At 38.0% G+C, this 26045-nt stretch overlaps 1 long non-coding RNA gene across 1 annotated transcript; it reads left to right on the top strand.

The window, feature by feature from the left end:
- Nucleotides 1-5757: 5757 nt before the first annotated feature.
- On the top strand, nucleotides 5758-24806 carry LOC141373860 (uncharacterized). The gene is made up of 4 exons (XR_012380222.1): nucleotides 5758-5909; nucleotides 6349-6435; nucleotides 16324-16455; nucleotides 24676-24806. It is a non-coding gene; the product is annotated as an uncharacterized lncRNA (long non-coding RNA).
- The last annotated feature ends 1239 nt before the right edge of the window (nucleotides 24807-26045 follow it).

Consider the following 26045-nt stretch of genomic DNA (forward strand, 5'->3'; position numbering starts at 1 on the left):
TATATAGTGCTATGATACTTTTCAGGTTGAGACTATTAATTTTTGATAAAATGCTATGTATATTCATACAGGAACTCATTTAGAAAAATGGCTTTCATATAAACATTTGAGGAACACCTTATTTTCCTTCTCAGCTTTAATTGAATAATTTTAATACAAGCAAATTAAGTAAAATAAGGTCTAGGCTTCTTTGCAAAGCAATAGTTCACTAAGTTTAGCTAGATGTATGCTTAATGAAAAACCTTAATTTTTTTCATAGGTGGAGAAACTGAGACAATAGTTGTTTATGAAATAATTCAGACTACATATTTAGATTTCCCAGCCACTTCTGAATGTATTAGTAAGTTAGCTGGCATCAAGTCTCAACCATGAGCAATGAAAGAAAATGATGCCCCAAAGACTAACAATTTTTTTTTCCAGGCCTAAAGATAAGGACCAAGGCTTATATTTTTATAATGAGAATAAAAAAGAACTGTCTCAAAAAATAGTATTTGGCTGGAGTCTCTTTTTTTCCACTTGTATGACCTAATCACTTACCCAAGGCCCCATCTCCTAGTACTGTCACATTGGAGATTAGGTTTCAACATATGAATTTGGTAGTGGCAGGGTGGGAGGGGACACAAACAGTCTGTAGCAGGAATGGTCTACAAACTTGGTGCATCAGAATTAGTGGTATTTTGTTTTAATGGAGGTATGGAGCCCCATTCCAGATCTGCTTAATCAGAATCATTGGGAGTAAGGCCTGGGAATCTATAGTTTTAGTATGCTTTACATGTGATTCTTATCACATAAAATTTGGAAGTAACCTTTTCAGATGACCACGGATGGATAAGATCATATCCTATTTTCAGGGCCATGTTAGATGATTTGTAGCCAGGGTTTTGAAAGTGGGGATGACTTGAGAGTTAAAACTGAAAGGCAAGGACATTCTAGTTGGAAACAATGGCATGGGTGGACACAGGTAGAAAAATTATATTTATTGAATGGTGAGAAGACCAGTTTTGTTGGGGACAAGGTAGAATGTAGGGGAGCAGTGAAAAGAAAACTGAGAAAGCCACAGCAGTCAGACTGTGACTGGTTGTCTTACTGGAAAGCATCCCCTTCCCATAACCAAGAAGACACAGAAGATCCCTTGGGTATAAGCTGACATAGGCAAATGAGCAAACTTTATAGGTTCAAAGAAGGAGATTCTGTTTGGGGTTGGGGCGGGGGGGAGTGAGGAGAGGAGAGTTTTCTGTGGAGCATGCTTTGCTTTGTTTTGAATTGTCTGTTTACTTATTAATATTCAGCTTTGATCCAGAAATTTAGGAACAAGCTCTGATGATCTAATTTTGTTCACGGAATTAATAAGTGAGCCTTGTTGATGTGTCTGCATTCTAACATCCTCTGATAAAGCACTGCTAATCGGCTGCTGTGGTGGATGAAGATAAGCACACAAAGACTGTGATATAGTTGCCCTCTCTTTTTATAATTAACTTTTGAATTTGTTGTGCTTTTTCGGGTCTAAAATAAAATGGTAGGCAGTGAAAGTTTGATCATCAATCCCATTTAATGGTGCCAATGAATAGTTGGTTTTGCCTATCCTATTTAATATTTTATTTTATTTTTTTTTAACTTTAAACTGCTGATCCCATCAAACTCTACATTTTCATGCTTTTTCACTCTTAAACTGCTGTAGCTCTAGATTCAGGAATGTTTGCCGATTACTGTTATTGAGTGCATGGGTTAAACTTTGCATCAGCTGTCTAGGTGGGAGGCCTCTCAGCTGTGAGAACAGTGCAGAGCCACAGGCCGCTGTGGCTGCAGTGCTGGAAGGACCCTGTAGCCACACTCGATGATTTTTCCTTCTCAGATACTTTTTGCATCAAGCTGTGTCCGCACTGCAGTGCTCCCCGCCGCCTCCACTGTTCATGGCACACAAGCCTAAACCAGTGTGAGACTAGTTGTTTTTGTTCAGATGCCGGCATGAGCACAGGTTCTGGGTTGAGTGTGGAAGAATAACTCCAGGTCATGTTAGTACAGAACATGGCTCCCTATAGAAGTAATCACCCCTAGCTCCTCTGGACTCTTTTGTAAGGGAGTTGTGGGCATGATAGTTTACACTGCTGGCCCTTCCTCTGCAGGATATTAGATATTCAGCACAGGAATCTTTAGACTCGGGGAATCTTTATATAAGAACTGCATACTACATGCTTAAAAAGAGAGACAATTCATCCATGCTCAAATAATGAGGGCTTGATTTTGGAAGTTTGACCATGAGTGACTGAACTCTAATCCGTTGCAGAGAAGTGGCACTTATCTGATTTGAAGCATAAATAGCGGTATAGGAAACGATTTCAGGTTTAAATTTTGTGGTATCAAATTCAAATTTATCAACAAAATATATAAAACCTCCAGGATGATAAATCTGTGTGAAGCTCAATCAGTAGACCATAGAGAGCACAAATTGAATATCCAAGCCTGAATGCAAAAGTGACTCCACAGCTCCAGTGCTTCATCCCCCAAATAGAAAAAGTGAGATTAAGCAAGTCATTATGTGGCTGGAGGACCAGGTCCTTTTCATCACTTCCAGGGATTCTTAGCCACTCTTACTGCAGTGTCGGGTTCTCAGGAGCCACTGCCAGCAGCAGTGGAGCCTCGGCCCTGGGCTTCCATGGCATCTGCGCATAACCCAGGGATGGCACAGTGCAGAGCCCACTCCAGAGCTCGCATGGCTTTGCGCTTTCCCTGCTTTCCTACCACAGTTTCGCTTCAAATTTCAGAGGCTTTGCTGATGTTAATGTTGTTGTGACTGAAACAATTGATGAATGATTTGAAGCCATTTTTGAAAAGCATGAAGCAGCTTGTCATTCTGGTTTAACACCCAAGCTGTTATTTGTAAAAACTACTTTAACCTCCTGGTTCTCTCCATATTTTCTCTCTGCCCAGAAGCCACAATCAACAGCAGCAATCTTTCTGTGTCTCCCAGTGTATTTATGTAATATCTCCTGCACCAGGCATGGAACAACTCCATTTCTACCCTCATGACTGAGGGAAGTGTGAATTTTAGACAGACTAGGCAGAAGTCTCCTCAAAGAGTATATTTTCCTTGGTTCTGGTATATTTTTTTGTTCAGGACTGCCCCTGCCAGGCAGGTGATTTCTGCTGCTCTTTCCCTATACTTAGAAAGAAGCCTGAAGTGGCTCGAGGGAAAATCATGCAATTTAAGATCTAGCTGGTGAGCAGGTATTAGTTGTGTGACTGTGAGCACATTGTTAAACTTGGTTGCATTTCAGTTTTCTTCTCTGTGAGACTAGGACTGGGTGTGAGAAGTATCGAATGCAGTGCACAACACAGAGCAAGTACTCTAGCGATGGCTGTCGATGTCCGCATTATTGTTATCTTTACATATTAGAGAGAGGGACTTAATTTTTAGAGAAGCTGGACAGCACCTAGGAGTCACCAAATCCCCATATCCTGCATCCCACAGATCTATAAAATAAACCATTTTGGGCCAGCTGTGGGGTAGATGGAGTCACTGAACTTGTTCTGGCCCCTGAAGCTGTCCCAGAAATTAGGGTTGGGTTGGAAGAGATATTGGCCAGTTAGCAAACAATCTTCCTCTATGTTGGGTTGGGTATCTGAATGCCTGGGTTCTAATGGTGATATACTGGTAAACCTGATGTTTGGGGAAAAAAATGGTTTGTAGTGATTGCCAATTTCTGTGGTGTAAGTATTCCCACAGTGGCTTATGTCAAGCTTTCAACCTGACATTGCTAAGCACAGGATTGGAAAGAGATGAGCACCCTGGTTCTTGTGAATTGGTACAAACCAACTCTAACACAGTAGTAATTCTAGATCAGCTCTGTCACCTCTAAAATGTGTTTTGTGAACCAAAAGTTACTGTCTGGGTTTCTGTTGTCCTTTCTGTACAACAAAATTAAGCCACACTAAAGTTTCCCAATCTGGATAATAAACAAAAAATAGGTTCTTGGCTCAAAGAAACTTGGGAAACTGGATTCAGGAAAGTAGGTCAGTTAGAGAGGTTTCTTTATAACAGAACGCCTTAGAGACTTATTATGACTTTAACATTTATACACAATAATTTATTGTGACTCTGTCAGAGGGAGCTGTACTATTTACCTTTGCCCAAGCATTTTTAAAGGCATAGCTATTTACAATAACCAGAACTCTGTCCTAGATGATATTCTTGTAGCTCTAAAATCAAAAGGAAGAAAGGAAGAAAAAAGAAAAGAAAGAGCCCTTAAAGTTACCACCTTCTCCCTTACTCTTACCTTTTAACTTCATACCTCACTTTTTTAAAAAGATTTTATTTATTTATTTATTTATTTATTTATTTATTTATTTGAGAGAGAGAGAGACAGTGAGAGAGGGAACACAAGCAGGGGGAGTGGGAGAGGGAGAAGCAGGCTTCCCGCCGAGCAGGGAGCCTGATGTGGGGCTCGTTCCCAGGACCCTGGGATCATGACCCGAGCTGAAGGCAGACGCTTAACGACTGAGCTACCCAGGCGCCCCATACCTCCCTTTTTAAGGTAAGGGAACTAACCTTTGTTGAGTGCTTACTCAATGCTCAGTATGAAACTCAGCTATACCAAGGTTCTCTAAAACTAACAACTATCCTAAAAAACAGGCATCGTTTCCTTCTATCCAATTTCCAGATTAGAAATCTGAGACTTACTCAGGGTCAGTTTGTTTGAAATGAAGGAGGCAACTAATAGTGCCAATCAGAAAGTGCCTTTTCCAAAGACACTCCTTAAAAACAAAATGAAAGCCATGTTATATATACATAATAACAATTGAGCCTGTAGGTGGAGATCTATTTTAGCAATAGTGACACCTTGTGGCTACATCTACCTCAGCTTAGTAGCCGGAAAGAAGAAAAAGATCCTTTCCTAGGCAGGTCACCCCTTGAGAGCGGAGAGTAGCAACAGGAAGAGAGCTCTTGAGAATTTTGTGGATCATCATTTTGTCATTTCAGAAATAACCCAAGATGAAAAGAACCAGGGCTGTCTTTTCTCTTTGTCCCGTTTTTCTTCTGTCCACTTCTTTTCTTTGATTCATATGATAAACTCAGAAGCAAGTAAATTTAAGTCCTACCCCACCCATAACCAAAACAAAATAGTACATTTTTAAATGCATTGATGACTCTTTGATGTTATGAAAAACGCTAATGGGCCTTAATTTTAATGGGACTTTCAGATTCTGGGAGGCCCTCTGTATGTTCCTTTCATGTGTTTTCAGAGAGGTTTCAGATGCTTCTTAATGAGATGGAAAAACAGACACATTTTTCTAAAGCAGCCAGAGTAATATTAGGTTCTTAGAAGATAACAGGGCTGTTGTCAAGTCATTTGAAGAAAGAAATCTTACAGAGATATGAGGGAAGAAAGGAAAGCCCAAATGGAACAATACAGGGAAAATGGAAGGAAAACAAAAAAGATTTTCTGCTGGCCTTTTATTATAAAATCAAGGCCACCCACGGGATCCTCAGATCCAATGGGGAGCCAAAACATTGTGAAAAGTTCCATTTGAGGGGTTGAAGAGTAGAGAGTTGGAGATGCATGTGGACTTGTTGCAAACTTTAAAGGGTTCAGGTGGTGGGGAGAGGAGGTGTTTAATTTTTCAGAGGCACCGTGATTCACAAGGCAAAATGAAGTAGAAAATGAACATTTGTGACTCATACTTATGTCATGCTGTATCCATATCAACTTTCAGAGCTTCTGTTGTGCCAGTCACAGGAAAGAGATGAATACTGGAGAGTTAGGAGAGTTATTCTAAAGACCACCTTGAAAGTACTTTGTTTTGTAGGAAAGCTTAGACTAGCTTGGTGGTCTGGTAACATACCTGTGCCTTATCCCTTTAGTCTGTAGGCATAAGGATGATGTAGGGAGCTCACAGTAAGAAGCCATAAGGTTAGATACGAAAGTGATGTGGTTTTGGAATATAGATGAGGTTTGGTGGGGTGGGGTCTAGAGCCAACAGCCAAGAAAGAATTCTTGAGATGTCTTTGGTGCAAAAATGTGGTTTTATTAAAGCATGGGGACAAGACCCGTGGGCAGAAAGAGTGGCTACCCCAGGGTGGTGAGGGTTCGCTGACTTATATACTTGGGAGTTGAGGAAGGTAAGGAAAAGAGAGGTTTCAAAAGGATTTTCACATACTAAAGAAGACTCACAGGATACCGGAGGCCTTGCCATTGTCAAGTTAAGGTTGTTTTTCCCTCTAGGAAGGCATTAACATTAAGACAGTTGGGAGCTTCCAGGATATGTCACACATATCCCATCCAGGAGGAAGGAGGTTGTGGGGTGTCAGCTTGTGCTTTGTCCTCAGTTAGCCTTCTGCTTCTTCACCAGAAGAATGGGAGTAAGGGAGAGAAGCAAGCAGATGCAAGTTCATGAACAACATTAGAGTTAGGAGATCAACTAAGCTATTTTCACCAGGTAAGTCTTGTTTTCAACTACCTGTACAGAAATCCCTCCTCAAAATTCCTGGATAAAGGGGAAGTCAATGAGTACAGGAAGTTGGGCAGGGATTATATATCTCTGAGCTATTGCACATGTTGGTTTTTTTTTTTTTTTTCTTTTTGGACTAGAATGTTTTTCCAGCCCTCATCTCTGTTTCTCTAGTGGCACTTCACCTGACTATAAGCTCTCTCATTTCACACCACTGCATATCCCTTCTCCTAAATAATGGCTTAGCAAACACTGCTTGCCAGACCTGCATGAGGCACTGGGATGCAGAGAACATGAAGTCACCCCTCACTTTGTTAGGAGCACCCTGGGTGTGTGTTGTGGAGGTAGTTCAGAGGGGGAAATTCTCTGATTGTCCTTTTTTCATAACACATTGCTGCATTTCTCTTGCTGTGCGTACTATTATCCTTCACAACAGTTGCTCTGTCCCCAGGACAGGTCCCAAAGTACCCAAGGGCAGAGACTATGTTTCAATTCTTGCATCTCTATACTCTCCCAGGGCTGTTACAAGCAATAGATAACCTACTAAATGGTCATTTAATTGAGTTGAATATATCCGACTCACTGAGCAAAGGACCTCTAGCTGTTGCTTCCATTTCAGCCTTTTGAGATAGAGGTAATATTTTTCTGGCTGGCTTTTGGCTGGGAAAAGCCAATGTCCAGCCTGCAGAGATTTAGTAGAAGGGTCACCTGGGAGTGTCATGGGGAAACAGGTCAGTGGGTAGGTAGCATCAAGTCTGATTAGGAGGCAAACAGAAAGGGAAGTGGACCCAACCAAGGGCCACAGCAGGGATCCTGCCTGCCTTTGAGCTTGATCAAACCATTCATTTCCTCTTCTCTTGCTAGGCCCACTCCTTATGCCCAATCCCCCTAGCCCCTACTCTTGGTAGAATCACTGCAGCTGCTATTCCAAGTATTGGAAGCTGTCTTCTAAAGAGTAATTTGCCCGTATCAAATGTGTAGGACTAGAAACAAGGCAATACATGATAACTTAATTAACACATTTTCAGATGAGACAGCCATATTTTTAAAATAACTAAAAAGAGGAAAAAAAAGTCTTCATAATTCATTCCTGGAAAATGAAGCTCCTTATAACAAGACAACCAAGCTATCTGTCAGAAGGTGCCTTTGCACCGCTCCTTAATCAGAATAGGTGGAAATGGCCTGTGGGGGTAAAGAGCACAGGCAGACTGGCTTGTCAGTAGATCCCTGAGCTTTCCTCAGAGTGCAGTGTTTACCCATCAGTGTTTCTCTGACCCTGGTTACAAATCTGGCCTCCAAGATTCTCTTCTCTCCCATAAGGAAAAACATAAACTGATAAAGTTAATTCATTATATTTTAAAAGAATTTCTGGGATTAGTAGCGGAGAGAAAGGAAATGGCAAGAAACTCCAACACCGCCCCCCCCATGCTATTGTACCTGGTGAAGGCTGACCTCATTTAGTCCCTTTAGGGTATGTTACTCCCCTGAGGAGGGTGAGCCTAGATTAAATGGGTCTACTAGCTGTGTTTTCAGCTATTTCCAGCTTCTTGAAGAACTCAGTCAGCTCTGCCCTGGCACTGCATTGTCCAACCGTTTCTTTCCTGAGTACCAATATATTTGTTCCTCTTCCCCATGCAAGATTCTCAGAGGCATTGCCTGTATTTGATGGAACATTTTATACTATTTAAATTGGTATCTAATGATATTTTCACACTGTCATTATATACTTTTCCCTTTCTTTTTAGACGTCCTGTAATGATGTTTCTATGCCTCTTAGTCATTATTTTGTTTATAAATTGTTATTATAAATTAGAAATATTCATTCTAGAAAAATGTGAATCTTGAAAAATAATAACATATAGTGGAATATGAAACTCGCCCCAAATCTCACCACCTAGAATGGAGAGTTAAAGCTACTAATGTTTCTGTAATTATACTTCAAGCCATCTATTTTCTTCCATGTATATATGATATATATATAAGTATATATATATATTCCATATATATAAGTATGTGTACATATATGTATATATACACTTATTTCTCTATCTCTGAAATTGCCAAATGAACATACCTATCCAGTCTCTGTCTCTTACAGAGTTTGCTAAAATGCACTTTATTGAGATACAGGAACACGGTATTGGGCACCAAGAAAGGTTTTAAGGCCCCTTTACTCCTGAGAATCTCCACTACGAAGCAGGTTTATGAGGAAGCCACTCTTCAACGCAACTACCATTTAGGAATTTCTTACCCTATTTAGTTCAACTTCTCACTGGCCTCTTGATACCAATGAACAAGTTGTTAGGAAACAAAACTGCTATGACTGAACAAAGTGACAGGTGCATAAAGTACCAGAATATCTCAAAGTTCATCAAAAATACTGTCTCGCAAATGGAAATGAAATCCATTTTTCCTTCCCAGTGAATATATGGCAAAAGAATTTCCTTATCAAATATTCATTTTGAGATAAGGAGTAGTGAGACAGAGATCTATAAGCATTTGATTTTGGATGGGTTTTTTTGAAGGTTACTTTGGTGGAATTGCCTACTTTAAAGCTATGACAGTCCTTTATCAGAGCACAATGAAGTAAATGACAAGCAGTCATGGCAGAGAAAAATTTGCAGTCATAGGAAAAGGAAAAAAATGTACAGAGATACACTGTAAGAGCAGACTGGGTAATACTGGGGATTCTTCTCTTCTAGTTATCTCTTAAAGCGAGGGCAGTTTACTTGTTCAGGCTTTTTTAAATCAGAGTTTTTCAAATTGTCAGGGAGGGAAAGAGAATAAGTCTTCCACAGACAGCATTCCTATCCTTTGGTTTATTATTATTAGCATATATAGTTTTAGTAATAGCAGCATAGAATAAAGATTCCTGGGGAGGGGATATAGGAATTAAGTTAAGGAAATAGGTTTTTGTGATGTCAGCCTAAAGCTGAAACCAGGTTCCCCATATTCTTATTGAATTACCAAGTTGACTGGCCTTGATCTCATCTGTATAATGGAAAGAAAAAGCTCCAAAGCTCTTCTAATAACTAAAGGTGGGAACCTAGCTGATTCAAACTCTCCCCCACCTTTTCGAACGCAAGTATCCACATATCTGTGGCATTTGCAAATTTAGGTCCACAAACTTGAGTGTACAGGAACAATTTTCCTTATGTCATCCTTCAGGCAGTAGAGAATTTTATTCCAGTTATTATAGGCTCTCCTTTTGTCCCCTCTTCCTTGGTCATACCAGACTCTCAGAGGTTTGTGTGGTAGCTAGAAATGGGAGTGGGCTGCTGATGTCCAGTATATCCTGGTTGCTACTGACTTCTCATGGTTTTTGCCTGCTGTAATCCCTTGATGTTCCCTGACTTACTGTACTCCTACTCATGTAGATAGGAGAATCTTAGCTAATGCTGGAAACCCTATGTCAAGGTTCCCTTCCTGAGATGCCTACTCACTTAGAGTAACAGCTCCATCTCAGAGCCCTTTGCTCTGCTACAAGCTCCCTCTCCTCTCATCTTCTGGAATTCTAGCAAAATATCAACTGAAGGCTTTTCATATAGAGACTGCTTTGGGCTTTTTCTGCCTTTTATCCTACTCAAATTCTGACTATAAGGAACCACAAAGCTTAGTAACTTGCTTCAAAAAAAGGGAGATGGAAAAGCTTAGGGATGATAGGACAAAGTAATACTTCAGTTAATTATCTTGCCACATACACAAGATACCATCAGGATTTTTAACTCCAGGGTAGTCAAATGGGAAATTTCTTCCTGCTGCATCCAACCTTGAAAAAAATATCTTCCAAAGAATGTAGTATGAGAACTCCTCGTGAATGTATTTAGCCACTTCCTATCCATATGCCTTGTGGGTCTGCTGTCCTACCCATGGACTCCCAGCACACAGGAACACACAAGCTTCCGCTCACTCATCTCTCAGTTGCAGGGGCATTTACTTTCATCTTGTCTCTAACCTCTCTTTCTTAGTTCTCAAGCCCTGGAACAAATGTCTGCTGCCTCTTCCATGCAGTCCTTTGTAATTTTCACATCATCCTCTTCAGTTATAAGGAATCACTTCTCTCCCCTGCAGCTCTGTATTTACACCACTATTGAGCATTTATGCCTTCTGCATCTTGGACTACTTAGTTTTTGTTTCTGCTTCCACAAGGTCATAGCACATTGAAAGCAAAGTCTTGACAAATTTTTATTGAAAAGAATTTAAATCAATTTATATTAAACAAAGTAATAATGTAAGAGAATGGGTTGCTATGGAAGTCTGGTAATTTTCTTTACATTTAAAAGGAAAGAATGGGGGTGGTGAGGGGGGTTGGTATTTGTTTGATTTTATTTTTTATGTTTTTGGTATAAGACAATGATTCTCAAACCTGGTTGCAGGATAGAATAATCTATATAATTTTCTGAAAATAGCAGTGCCCGGGCCCTACCCTCAAAATTCTGATATAACTGGTCTGAGGTGGAATGCAGACATTGGTATTTTTTAGAAGCTTCCCAGTATCTGAATGTATGGACAGAGTTGAGAAGCACTGGTGTAGAGATTAAAAAGCTAATGGTGGGATCCCTGAACCCATTTCCTGGTTATTTATTTAGGATTTTTATTTATGTTTCTCATTTTTGTATCTCCTCAGTTTCCTGATTTATCATCCTTTTGTATTGTGTGCATTTTTGAGAGCCAACTCAAATGCTTTTGGGAACAGGCAGAGTTTAAATAATGAAGTCACTAGAAAGATGAACCAATAATCACCAATCCAGGCTACCCAATATACTAAGATGTTTTCATGGAATCTTAAGGAAAATATAAAAGTCTCAAAATAAATTTTATTTAACTATAAAACTTATTTATCTCTCTTGCCGTTTCCTTTTGCTAAAAGAATCAGTGGAGGTATGGGCTGGAGGGTGGGGAGGAGAGGCAATGGTTTTTATTCTTTAAAAATAATAGGTGTATATCAAAACTTCAAGAAGTTTGGATGTTTTTAAAACTTGCATAATTTTCCTAATTCTTAGTAGCCTAAACTTTTGAGTGTAGAGTTTATTAATTTATTGACTAAGCTCTTTATGAAGAGGGGAAAGCTGCATCAGAATTGGGTTACTGCAGTAGCACAGCTATAGCACTTCTGAAATTGTGAGATGGAACTGAATTGAGTTGAATCACATGGTTCAACCTGTGTGTTTGGTCAGAACTCCGTTATATAGTCAAGTCTCTGATTAGTAATTAAATATTACAGTAATCTACTATAGTTTTATCTTAATGAAATGTGAGTATATTAAGCAATTAGAGCACCATGAAATCTAATACAAGTAGAAAAATTACATAAAATCTTCTGTAATTGATCAGATCCAATTCCATAGCACCAGAATTTACTACTGTAATTGAATCAGGACATAGATAGGGTGACTGCCTTTTGAGCCCTTCAAAACAGTCTAAATATAAAAGATCACAGTCTTGACATAGCAAAAGGAAAAACTGCTCTAACTGAAACTCTGGAAGTCCAGTAATACTTCACTTATTAAAGTTTATATTTAATTTTAATTTCTTCCCTGTTTAGATTGCACAGAACTTCTAACACCTGATGTTTTGGCTTCGTTTCTGACTGTGCTCAAGCATTATCCTAAAAAACTACTAGAAAATAAATCTTTTGAAAACTTAATAAACTACACTTTTCAGAACAAAACAAAATAAAGAAAAAGATAGACCATTTTCCTGCCAGATAGCTCACAGGGATGTAAGAGCTCCAACTTGATCATATTTCAGGCTTGCTGGCGAATTATAAGATTGCTGGAGATGTCACAATGTCTTTGTGCTATGGTCTCTCCATTTGTGAAATAGAAATGAGAGCATCTTCTACTTCCCTCTAGCTGACATGGAAGTTACACAATATTGAACTCCATTCTTTTTGGTGAAGAAAGAGGAGAGAAGGAAGAGTTGTCAATAGTCGTTAATTTATACAGTAAGAACTTCACAAATATCAAAATTATATACATTACAAAATAATATTTTTAAAGCTCATTAAAACCTTTCTCCAGTATGTGACAATCTTTGTATATATAAGACTTTACTTTTAAAATTACAGTAGCAAGTTCAAAGATGAATTCATTTTCCCTCATGTGCTCCATCTTGTAACCTCTGGGATGCAGCACATTTCTATTTCCCTGAATTGCTTTTTTTCTTTTCTTTTCTCTTTTTCCTTAATTGGCCTCTCTGGATAATTCCACAGGATAAAGAGGAAAATAGTCTCAGGGATTAGTAACACTGAACAGGTGCAAAATGTACCATTTAAAAGCTAGTTAAACCTCAAAGGTGGAAGCTCCAACTATAAATTAAATGAGAGACACATAGCCTCATCAGTGCCCATATGTTGGTCAACTGGGGATGCTCTTATCAGAACAATCTTTGTAAATGTAACAAGCCTGTTTCAATGCTACCCACAGCATGAAGCTGATTTCTATTTTACATTGTAATAGATTATACAGCTTTAATTTTCGATGGACAAGCCCTAACATATTGGGTCTCTCAGGAGACACAGCAGTGGCATTGACAAGGAGGGACAGAGGGTTAAGCAGTATCATGCAATATTTAAAATGTTTTTTCTTGACAACCAGCAAACTGTGATTACCAAATAGGATGATTCACCACTTCCAGCTGTCAAAAATAATAGCCTCTCCTATTAGAGACTTGTTACAGAATGACCATCTAAATTTCCAGTTTCTAAATATGTGTATTCACATATTGATTATAAGATAAAATATTTAACTTGTTAAGTATGGGAAAAGATGTTGCTATATAGATTTTCTTTTTATAGTGAGAAATAGGGTAAGGGAGAATGTAGCATCAAGAAGCAAACTCAACACTGCACTACAAAAAAATCAAGATAATACTTGCTGCTGTTATATCACCTTTGTTAGACTGGTCTTTAGGTAGTCACTGAACTAAGCTAGAATTTAGTTTGCCCAAGATTGAGTGGTTTCCTGGGACTCAGGACTTTCAGTGCTAAGATAAAGAAAGTCCCAAACAAACAGGGACAAGTTGGTTAAGCTACTAGAAACTCTTTACTTAACATCAGTGTACACTTCGATCTGAAATAATGTAAAACCATATATAATTACCCAGCAGCTGACAACTCTGCTAGGTGACTCTGGCATTTAAAGGAAGACAAATTAATAGTAGACAAATTAATAGTAGAGTCTCTAAGATTACCTAACTGCTGTATTTTGGCAAAAAAGTTAAGGAATTCTGTCACTGTTTTCTGAGTGTGTGTACTAGAGTTTGGGTGCCATGATCTCTGAGGTGAGTGGGAAGACTTAGCAGTGTGATTTCATATCAGACAAAAGGAACCTAAAAGGGTATTGGGTTGGGCTTGACTCATCTCAATTTAGATTAAATTGTTGATGTGACAATCTTAGAGTAATGTAAGACCAGATATCATAGACTTGAAAACTGTACTGCATCAGACTAGGACATTCCAAGAGAATTTTCCCTTTGGAGGCCATGAGGCAAAGTCACACACTGAGCACTGAACATCTGGAGGGAGTGGGAATTCCCATGGTCATTCACCCTGGAAAGTGGCAGCTCCAGGACAATGAATGAAATTGGAAGGGAGAAATGTGAAATCTAAGTCACAGACATGTCTAGAACTCCTGGAGAGAAGGTAGTAACATGGATGAGAAGAAAGCTGACCAGGAAGTTGGCAGAGAGGCACATTGTGAGGTGCCCTAAGCGAGGGTTTGTTCTGAGTGGGGCCATATTTAGCACTCTCCCAGGATATCCATCTTCTATAACCTCCCAAGTTTTTGGTAAATCTTGTAAACACCTGCGGGTTGGTCTCAGGCTATGAAAAATTAAGGGAAAGGGCTATTTCTATACTTGGGATGAAAGGTTAGAGCAGTGTTTCTCAACCTTGTTTTTGTTTTCCTTATCAACTCACTAAGGAAACTCGTTAGGCATTTTTCCCCCAATTACCTCCCTCCTCATGAAATTTTAATACCACAGATAGACCATATGTATATCTGTTTATGTACTATATGCATTTCTGTGCTTTATACATTAAAAGAGCAAGATGAGTAAGATGTTTTCACCCCCCAAGAACCAATTTTCACCCCTGTGGCCCAATATCACTCCCATAGAGAATACATGGAGAACGGATAATAGCTTGAGAGATGCTGCATTCTGACTATCAAGAGGTGACCTGCATAGAGCAAGTAGCAACTCACTGGGCAGAGTAGAGATTAGAAAGCTGATGAGACCCAAGATAGCTTGGATACATAGAGAACATAAACATTCCCAAGTAAGAGACTGGATTCCCTGCACATGAATAGAATGCCAGTTCTAAGTCATCATTGTATGGTTATTAAAGAAGCGTAATTTCATTTTGTAGTTGTAAGCTGGTAAGGCCAGGGAACATTTGGTTTACAAATGTAAATAAAACATATTTTGAGAAGAGTTGATGAAAAAGATGGGGTTTAAAGTTCTTAGTGAAGATGGAATATCATATACACTCAAATCTACGTACAAAGAGGCACGTATGATGAAATACAGACAGAACGTAAGAATTAGGATGATTACTGTCTCTGAAAACAAAGGTCAGAGTTTAAATTATTAGCTGATAACAATGCTGTAGAGTGTCTCAATGGCTGAGGCTGGACTGGTGTTATGGTAAAGAATAACCAGAGACAATAACATAAGAATCAAAATGCACAACAAAGATGCATCTAGTATAAACTCTATCTACTTTCAGTCTTTTGCAGTCTTTCAATCTGGAGACTATGTTGCCTTCTCAGCAGAAAATAGCATATTGCATAGGGGTAATGGATTTTGGTCAGGAGATCTGAGCTCTGTTTCCTGGTATGTTGCCCAAGGCTACCCTAGGTTCTTCACTTGCTGGCCATGTCCTATAATCTGTAAAGTGTAGAAGCTAAAGTAGAAGGTGTCTAATATACTCTTCCATTTCCTACATTATTTGAAAATATAAAATTATATGCTTTGCTTTCCTATGCTTCAAATATTTGAATATTTGATGAGCAATTCAACAATCAGCCATTAAATATTTACTAAGAATCTCTTAACTTTCCACATTGTACTGAACACTGAGACAGGGCAGGATTAACACAACTTATTTGACTGACTCTCCTTTTCCTACTGACAAATATCTAAAATTTGTGCTATCCATAAGTAATGCAGGGAGAAGTAATTCAGTGGCTTAAATTCATACCAAGATATAAATGTCAGATCTTTTCCTAAGAGGAAGGTTTGCCAAAGAGAAAGGGGAGAAAGATCAGGAGACTCAGAACATTCTGACCTGGAGGTAGGACATGTGAGTAAAGAAGCAACTCTCAGGGAAGTGAACGTTGTTGCGCTGCTGATACCCTTGGCTTGATATATTTACGTACATCCTGAGCACCCCATTAGGCTAGTGTGACAACATTTTTGGCTTGGGTTTTATTATATTTAATGTACTTTTCTGAAGATAGACTCAAACCCTCAGCCACCATTCCAGCAGGGAGGGGGAAATGATGAGTTGGCTTCGATTGGTTAAAACATGGAGTACTAAATCTATGCTTGACATGACTTTCAAGCAAATAGAACATATCCAAATTGATGAAGTTTATGATACAAAATCTTCCACATATTTCATTTCAAGCTTTTGTTTTAGTTTTTTTGTAACACTAGTGAAAGTTGTATAATAGTAGGAGAAAGGAGTTTGCAGTTGAAACCAAAAGTATTAAATAACTAGAGAAATTATTTTTGACTTGGTAATTTTATTGGTAAATTATACCACTGGCCAGACTTGAGTTAAGATAAACAAACCAACAACAACCTGATTTATCTTGTTTTAATAAAAAGTAGCAAAAAAGTACTAACCTAGCTTTTGTATAACTCCAGAATGTAACTAAAAAGAAAACCACCGTTATAGCCATCTTCTCTTACATCCTCCCACTCTGCACTGTGACCTCCAGCCACACTGCACAACTGCTTGCTGGTCTCCCAGTCCGTGGCCTGTGTTCACATGGCACAGTATGTATCTCTTATCACTTGGTACTACCATTAGTCACGTAACTCTGTTTCCCTCATGAACTGTGAGCTCCCCAGGGGCAGCGACCATGATTATTCATCTTAGTCTTTCCTGGCACCTGGCACAACATCTGCATAATATATATGCTTAATTAGTGTTAATTGAATGAAAGTAAACTATTTTATTTTCAGTGGCCTTATAATTATGTAAAGAAGTATAGCTATAATGAATACCAGAATCCTACATGTGCCATAACAGCATATCTCTGTTAGAAATTAAAAAAAGATGAATTTTAATCAAATACATATTTCTGATTTATATAAGCAGGAGATGTCCTTAAATTTTTCTAAGTTTCTCAAGCCTTTTTTTATGTGAATACATAGGAAAATGGAGCTTCTGTTAGTTTTTATTTGTTCTGTTTGGTTTTAATTAGCATTGTTAACATAGAACAAAACATGCAAATTTAGGAAACAGCTACATGATGTATTTTTCATTTTTTTTATCCTCCCATTTGAAGGCCTGTAGATACAGCCAGTTGGTGTCTAAATATTTATTTACAGAGTGTCAACAGACAGAAAAAAAAAGTGTAAATAGAAATGCTAGTGATTTTAATGAGAACTAGCTCTGAAATCTAAGATTAACTAGGTATCAGATACTACAAATAAATACTTATTCTCCTAGACCAATACTTATCTGGATCCAACATTAAACACAGAGCTATAAAAAGCTTTCTTATGACATTTTCCTAAATAGTGGATAAAAAGACAAATATAGTGAAGGACAAATGTTAATGCTATGGTTCTGTTCCCCTCCCCTTCACTTGCCCAGTTCTGTATAATTTGTTACTTGTGTAGTGTCCACAGATAGTATCATGCACTAAAGAACTATGATACGGTTTTGAAGAATTGTTGATAATGCTAGCTCAATTGTTAGACAAGGAAACAAGCTCAGGGTGGCAGGTCGTTTTACAGATCTCAAAAAGTTGTATTGAAGTGAAGGATCTGTTAAACTACTTTGGAATCTGTTGATAATTATATAAAGACTCAATCAGTTTCTGAATATTAATATATTAATTAACTTATCATAAAGTTGTAATGTTCAAATGTGTTTGTAATTCACAACTGTACTTCCATGAACAGTTGAAGTGGTTCATAACTAAAATACTTACGTGAGACTGTGAAGTGTGAAGTAAGTCAGAAGAGGTAAACAATCATGTAGTGCAGTGGGCAGTTTGTCCTCCAGGGGACATTTGGCAAAGTCTGAAGAATTTTTTGGTTGTTGGAGTTGGAGTGAGGGGAGCTGGGCAGGTGGATTGCTACTCGTATGTAGTAGGTAGAGGCCAGGAATGCTGCTAGATGTCCTGCAGCGCACAGGACAACTCCTCCTCCTTCCCCAACAAAGAATTATCTGCCCCAAAACATCAGTAGTGTCAAGATAGAGAAACTGTGATGTAGAAAAAGGAACAGTAATTATACTGGAAACCAGGTATAATTGATATAACTAAGCATTAAAGTTATCTTTCAGCTACTTGGCTCTTAAGTCACAATCGGTAGAATATTGATAGAAAATGATAATTTTTCAAAGATGTTGAAGTGTTCTCTGTTTTTTATTTTGTTATTGTTTTTGGATCTTCCACAAAGACAAAAACTCAAGATTAGTTTGTCAGTTATAAAAATACTAGAGAGCCAAAGTAAGATATTTTAAGGGTAGAACTTAGTAAGCGTATAGTGATAGTTCTTGAACTTTAGTATACATAAGATTCACCCAAGGAGCTTGTTTAAGATACAATTCTAACTTCTTGGGGTTTTGTTTTTTAGATTATTTTAAAATTTAAACTCAATTAATTAACATACAACATACTATTAGCTTCAGAGGTAGAGTTCAGTGATTCATCAGTCTTATATAATACCCAGTGTCCATTACATGACGTGCTCTCCTTAATGTCCATCACCCAGTTCCCCATCCCCCCACCCCACCCCCCTCCAGTAACCCTCAGTTTGTTTTCTGTGATTAAGAGTTTTTTATGGTTTGTCTCTCTCTCTGATTTCATCTTGTTTTATTTTCCCCTCCCTTCACCTATGCTCCTGTTTTATTTCTTAAATTCCACATATAGTGAGATCATATGATAATTATCTTTCTCTGATTGATTTATTTTGCTTAGCCTAGTATGCTCTAGGTCCATCCATGTTGTTGTAAATGGCAAGATGTCATTTTCTTGATGGCTGAGTAGTATTTCATTGTGTGTGTGTGTATATACATATATACATGCACCCCATCTTCTTACCCATTCATCTGTCGATGGACATCTGGGCTCTTTCCTAGTTTGGCTATTATGGACATTGCTGCTATAAACATTGAGGTGCAGGTGCCCCTTCAGATCACTATATTTGTATCTTTGGGGTAAATACCTAGTAGTGTAATTGCTGGGTCCTGGGGTAGCTTTGTTTTCAACTTTTTGAGGAACCTCCGTACTGTTTTCCAGAGTGGCTGCACCAGCTTGCATTCCCACCAGTAGTATAAGAGGTTTCCCCTTTCTCTGCATCCTCACCAATATCTGTCGTTTCCTGACTTGTTAATTTTAGCCATTCTGACTGGTGTGCGGTGGTATCTCATTGTGGTTTTGATTTGTATGTCCCTGATGCCAAGTGAAAAATTGTTGAACAGTTTTTCATATGTCTGTTGACCATTTGGATCTCTTCTTTGCAGAAATGTCTGTTATGTCTTCTGCCCATTTCCTGATTGGATTATTTGTTCTTTGGGTGTTGAGTTTGATAAGTTATTTATAGATACTGGATATTAGCCCTTTATCTGATGAGACATTTGCAAATACCTTCTCCCATTCTATTGGTTGTCTTTTGGTTTTGTTGACTATTTCCTTTCTGTGCAAAAGCTTTCCTTTCTATGCAAGTCCCAATAGTTCATTTTTGCCTTTGTTTCCCTTGCCTTTGGAAGTGTGTCTAGCAAGAAGTTGCTGCAGCCGAGGTCGAAGAGGTTGCTGCCTATGTTCTCCTCTAGAATTTTGGTGGATTCCTGTCTCACATTTAGGTCTTTTGTCCATTTTGAGTCTATTTTTGTGTATGGTATAAGAAAATGGTCCAGTTTCATTCTTCTGCATTTGGCTGTCTGATTTTCCCAAAATCATTTGTGGAAGAGACTGTCTTTTTTCCATTGGATATTCTTTCCTGTTTTGTCGAAGTTTAGTTGACCATAGAGTTGAGGGACCATTTCTGGGTTCTCTTTTCTGTTCTGTTGGTCTATGTGTCTGCTTTTGTGCCAGTACCATACTGTCTTGATGATTACAACTTTGTAATAGAGCTTGAAGTCTGGCATTGTGATGCCACCAGCTTTGGTTTTCTTTTCAACATTCCTTTGGCTATTCGAGGTCTTTTTTCTGCTTCCATATAAATTTTAGGATTATTTATTCCAGCTCTGTGAAAAAAGTTGATGGTATTTTGATAGGGATTGCATTGAATGTATAGATTGCTCTAGGTAGCATAGACATTTTAACAATATTTGTTCTTCCAATCCATGTGCATGGATTTTTCCATTTCTTTGTGTCTTCCTCAATTTGTTTCCTGAGTATTCTGTAGTTTTTTGAGTACAAATCCTTTGCCTCTCTGGTTGGGTTTATTCCTAGGTATTTTATGGTTTTTAGTGCAATTATAAATGGGATTGACTCCTTAATTTCTCTTTCGTCTGTTTCATTGTTAGTGTATAGAAATGCAACTGATTTCTGTGCATTGATTTTATATCCTGCCACTTTGCTGAATTCCTGTGTGAGTTCTAGCAGTTTTGGGGTGGAGTCTTTTGGGTTTTCCACATATAGTATCATGTCATCTGTGAAGTGTGAGAGTTTGACTTCTTTGACAATTTGGATGCATTTTATTTCTTTTTGTTGTCTGATTGCTGAGGCTAGGACTTCTGGTACTATGTTGAACAACACTGGTGAGAGTGGGCATACTTGTGATGTTCCTGTTGAGAATAATATTCGTTGTGGGCTTTTCATAGTTGGCTTTTAGGATGTTGAGGTATGTTCCCTCTATCCCTATGCTATGGAGAGTTTTAATCAAGAAAGGATACTGTACATTGTCAAATGCTTTTTCTGCATCTATTGAGAGAATCATATGGTTCTTGTCCTTTATTTTATTTATGTAGTGTATCACATTGATTGATTTGTGGATGTTGAACCACCCTTGCAGCCCAGGAATAGATCCCATCTGGTCATGGTGAATAATCCTTTTAATGTACTGTTGCATCCTGTTGGCTGGTGTCTTGGTGAGAATTTTTGCATTCATGTTCATCAGGGATATTGGTCTGTAATTCTTTTTTGTGAGGTCTTTGGTTTGGGGATCAAAGTAATGCTGCCCACATAGAAAGAGTTTGGAAGTTTTCCTTCCATTTCTATTTTGTGAAACACTTTCAGAAGAATAGGTATTAATTCTTCTTTAAATGTTGGCTATAATTCTCCTGGGAAACCATCTGGCCCTGGACTCTTGTTTTTTGGGAGATTTTTGATGACTGCTTCAATTTCCTTGCTAGTTATGGGTCTGTTCAGGTTTTCTGTTTCTTCCTGTTTCAGTTTCAGTAGTTTGTACATCTCTAGGAATGCATCTGTTTCTTCCAGATTGCCTAATTTGTTGGCATATAGTTGCTCATAGTATGTTCTTATAATTGTATTTCTTTGGTGTTGGTTGTGATCTCTCCTCTTTCATTCATAATTTTATTTATTTGGGTCTTTCTCTCTCTCCCTCTCTCTCTCTCTCTCTCTCTTTTTTTGGATAAGTCTGGCCAGGGGTTTATCAATCTTATTAATTCTTTTGAAGAACCAGCTCCTAGTTTTGTTGCTTGGTTCTACTGTTCTTTTGGTTTCTATTTCATTAATTTCTGCTCTAATCTTTTTTTTAAGATTTTTTATTTATTTTTTTGATAGAGAAAGAGACAGCGAGAGAGGGAACACAAGCAGGGGAAGTGGGAGAGGGAGAAGCAGGCTTCCTGCTGAGCAGGGAGCCCAATGCGGGGCTTGATCCCAGGACCATAGGATCATGACCTGAGCTGAAGGCAGACACTTAATGACTGAGCCACCCAGGCACCCCTATGCTCTAATCTTTATTAATTCTCTTCTTCTGGGTTTAGGCTTTATTTGCTGTTCTTTCTCCAGCTCCTTTAGATGTAAGATTAGGTTGTATACTTGAGAACTTTCTTGTTTCTGGAGAAAGCCAGATAGTATTGCTATATACTTCCCTCTTAGGACTGCCTTTGCTGCATCCCAAAGGTTTTGAACAGTTGTGTTTTCATTTTCATTTTTTTTTCCATGAGTTTTTTAAATTCTTCTTTAATTTCCTGGTTGACCCATTGATTCTTTAGTAGGATGCTCTTTAGCCTCCGTGTATTTGAGTTCTTTCCGACTTTCCTCTTGTGATTGAGTTCCAGTTTCAAAGCATGGTTGTCTCAAAATATGCAGGGAATGATCCCAATCTTTTGGACCTGGTTGAGACCTGATTTGCGACCCAGTATGTGATCAGTTCTGGAGAATGTTCCATGTGCACTTAAGAAGAATATGTATTCTGTTGCTTGTTGTTGATCTGTCCATTGCAGTGAATAGGGTGTTAAAGTCCCCTACTGTTATTGTATTATTATTCGATGTATTTCTTTAATTTTGTTATTAATTGGTTTATACAATTTTCTGCTCCCATGTTAGGGGCATAAATATTTACAATTGTTAAATCTTGTTAGATAGACCCTTTAATTATTATATAGTGTCCTTCCTCATCTCTTATTACAGTCTTTGGTTTAAAATCTATTTTGTCTGATATAAAGATTGCTACCTCAGCTTTCTTTTGATGTCCATTAGCATGATAAATGATTTTCCACCCCCTCACTTTCAATCTGGAGGTGTCTTTGGGTCTAAAATGAGTCTTTTGCAGACAGCATGTTAATGGGTCTTGTTTTTTATCCCGTCTGATACCCAGTGTCTTTTGATTGGGGCATTTAGCCCATTTACATTCAGAGTAACAATTGAAAAATATGAATTTAGTGCCATTGTATTGCCTGTAAGGTGACTGTTACTGTATGTTACCTCTGTTCCTTTCTGGCCTGTGTTACTTTTAGGCTCTCTCTTTGCTTAAAGGATCACCTTTAATATTTCTTGCAGGGCTGGTTTAGTGATCACAAATTCTTTTAATTTCTGTTTGTCTTGGAAGGCTTTTCTCTCTCCTATTTTGAATGACATCCTAGCTGGATAAAGTATTCTTGGCTGCATATTTTTCCCACTTAGCTCCCTGAATATATCATGCCAGTCCTTTCTGGCCTGCCAGGTCTCTGTGGATAGGTCTTCTGCCAGTCTAGTATTTCTACCCTTGTAGGTTATGAACCTCTTGTTCCGAGCTGCTTTCAGGATTTTCTTTGTCTCTGAGATTTGCAAGTTTCACTATTGTATGTCAAGGCGTTGACCTACTTTTATTGAGTTTAATGGGGTTCTCTGTGCCTCCTGCACTTGAATGCTTGTTTCCTTCTCCAGATTAGGGAGGTTCTCTGCTATAATTTGCTCCAAAATACTTTCTCTTCCACCCCCTCCCCTTTCCTCTTCTTCTGGGATCCCAATTATTCTAATATTGTTTTGTTTTATGGTATCACTTATCTCTCAAATTCTTCTCTTGTGGTCCAGTGGTTGTTTATCTCTATTTTTCTCAGCTTATTTATTCTCCATCATTTTGTCTTTTATATCACTAATTGTCTCTTCTGCCTCATTTATCCTAGCAGTTAGAGCCTACATTTTTGATTGCATCTCAGTAATAGCCTTTTTGATTTTGACTTGATTAGATTTTAGTTCTTTTATTTCTCCAGAAAGGGATTCTCTCGTGTCTCCTATGGTTTTTTTCAAGTCCAGCTAGGATATTTATAATCATTATTCTGAACTCTAATTATGACATTTATATCCTTACTGATTAGGTCCCTGGCAGTCAGGATTGCCTCTTGTTCTCTTTTTTGAGGTGAGTTTTTCTGTCTTGTCCTTCTTGCAGAAAATGGTCACTTTCTATTTGTAGAGTTACAGCAATTTTTTTCTTAGATCTCCAGTTGAGTATGCAGGTGTTCAGAATGATTTTATAGTTATCTAGCTGAATTCCTGGGACCAGACAAAACTAAGGTCTCCTACTCCTCCACCATCTTGGACTCCTCCTCCTCTAGGACTTCTTGTTGAAAGATTTTTATTTAGTGGGCTTTGGCTCTATAGACCATATTTTTAGAAATATTAATTTAGTGGAGTGAATCATTAATATAAACCTTAAACCAGCACTTCCCAAACCTGTACCATAAGTATTATCTGGGGAATGTTTTAAATTATAAAATATAAAACATATATGTATTGAAGTTATTCCCAGAAATACTGATTCACTAGATCTTGGATTAGGACTTACACAGCTATGTATATTTTAAAGCCCCCAAGTTGATTCTTTTTATCAACCAGGGAATACATTTGCCACCATAGTCTATTATTATAATAGAATTTGGCCTAAATTCATTTTTGACAGAAGCTAGATGAAAGTCTATTCAAAACTGAATTTCTGGACAGTGTGAGGGCTACATATAGGATGGGCTTTTGATTTATATTTAAACCCCAGTTGCCCAGTTTTCTAGCTGTGCAATCCTGAGTACTTCATTTAAGCTCTCTGAGTTTCCTCTTTAGTAAAGTGGGAATAACGATGCCCACTTTGCACTGACTTCTGTGGATTGGTTAGTAAAGTGCCTAGCATAGAGTAAGCACTCAATAAACAACTCTAAGCTTTAAAGCATACTAGTTGTCTAGATGTATATAGATAATATATATATATCTATACGTCTATATGTGAGGTATTAGTTATTCTAGTATTAATATTAATACTCTTCATAAAAATTATAGAGCTTGAAACTATATCCTTGCTTAGAGAGTTTTATGTGCCTCTATCAAATAGATTGGCTGTCAGAATCACTCCATAGAAAATATTCCCAACGTATTTACAAGTCAGTTTGCATACTTCAACTTCAACATACACTGTGGAGAAATGAAGTAGTAATTAGTCTCTAGAATAGTCCTTAATGATTCCTGCCTCCTGGTGTTCACAGCCATTTATTATCCCTTCCCTTTGAGTGTGAGCTGGACTCACTTCTAATGAATAGAATATAGGAGAAGTGATGAGATATCATTTCTGAGATTAGGTTACAAAAAGATTTGGCTTCTGTTTCAGGTGCCCTCTCTCCCATCACTTGCTCCAACAGAAGACAGTTCCCATGTTGTGAGCTGCCCTACAGAGAGGCCCATGTGGCAAGGAACTCTGGCCAAAAGGCAGTGAGGTCTTGAGGACTGCCAATAGCCACATGAGTGAGCTTGAAAGTGGATCATCTTTCAGTCAAGCTTTGATATGACAGCAGTCCACCTTGACCCATTGAGTACAGCCTTATGAGAGACCCTGAGCCAGAGGCATCCAGCTAAGCTGTGTTTGAATCCCTGACCCACAGAAAACTGTGAAATAATAAATGTTTGTTGTTGTTGTTTTACATATAGTAATTTTATTCATTACATGCTTTTTATTGAAGTATAGTTGATATACAATATTATATTAATTTCAGGTATACAACATAGTAATTAAACAATTATATACATTATGAAAATCTCATCACAATAAGTATAGTTACTGTCTGTCACCAAAGTTAACACACTATTATTGACTATATTCCCTCTGCTGTACTTTTCATCCCTGTGATTTATTTATTTTATAACTGGAAGTATTTATCTCTTAATTTTCTTACCCATCTCCCCATCCCCCTCCCCTCTGGCAACCACCAGTTTGTTCTCTGTATTTATGAGTCTATTTCTGTTTTTGTTTGTTTATTAGTTTTGTTTTTTAGATTCCACATATAAGTGAAATCTTATGGCATTTGTTTTTTCTGTCCGACTTATTTCACTTAGCATAATATTCTCTAGGTCCATCCATCTTGTCACAAATTGCAAGATTTCATTCATTATTATGGCTGAGTAATATTGCATTGTGTATATACACTCCATCTTTGTTATTTGTTCATCTATTGATGGATACTTTGGTTGTCTCCATCTCTTGGCTATTGTAAATAATGCTGCAGTAGACTTGGGGGTACATATATCTTTTTGAATTAGTGTTTTTGTTTTCTTTGGGCAAATATCTAGAAGTGGAATTATAGGTCATATGGTATTTTTGTTTTTAAGTTTTCGAGGAATCTCCAGACTGGAAGTTTTACATAGTGGCTGTACTAATTTGCATTCCCCCACCCACAGTATGTGAAGGGTCCCGTTTTTCCACATTCTCACCAATAATTGTTATTTATTGTCCTTTGATTATTTTAAAAATATTTTCTGACTGGTGTGAGGTGATACCTTATTGTGGTTTTGATTTTCATTTCCCTGATGATTGGTGATGTTGAGCATCCTTTCATGTGTCTTGGCCATCTGTATGTCATCCTTGGAAAAATGTCAATTCAGGATCTCTGCCCATTTTCAATCAGATTATTTGGGGGTTTTTTGGTTCTAAGTTCTCTGAGTTCTTTTTATATTTTGGATAATAACCCCTTATAGGCTATTTCA

Source organism: Callorhinus ursinus, unplaced genomic scaffold (genome assembly GCF_003265705.2).
Source record: "Callorhinus ursinus isolate GAN/ISIS: 27379988/994484 unplaced genomic scaffold, GSC_fseal_2.0 scaffold12, whole genome shotgun sequence".
Taxonomy (NCBI): Eukaryota; Metazoa; Chordata; class Mammalia; order Carnivora; family Otariidae; genus Callorhinus; species Callorhinus ursinus.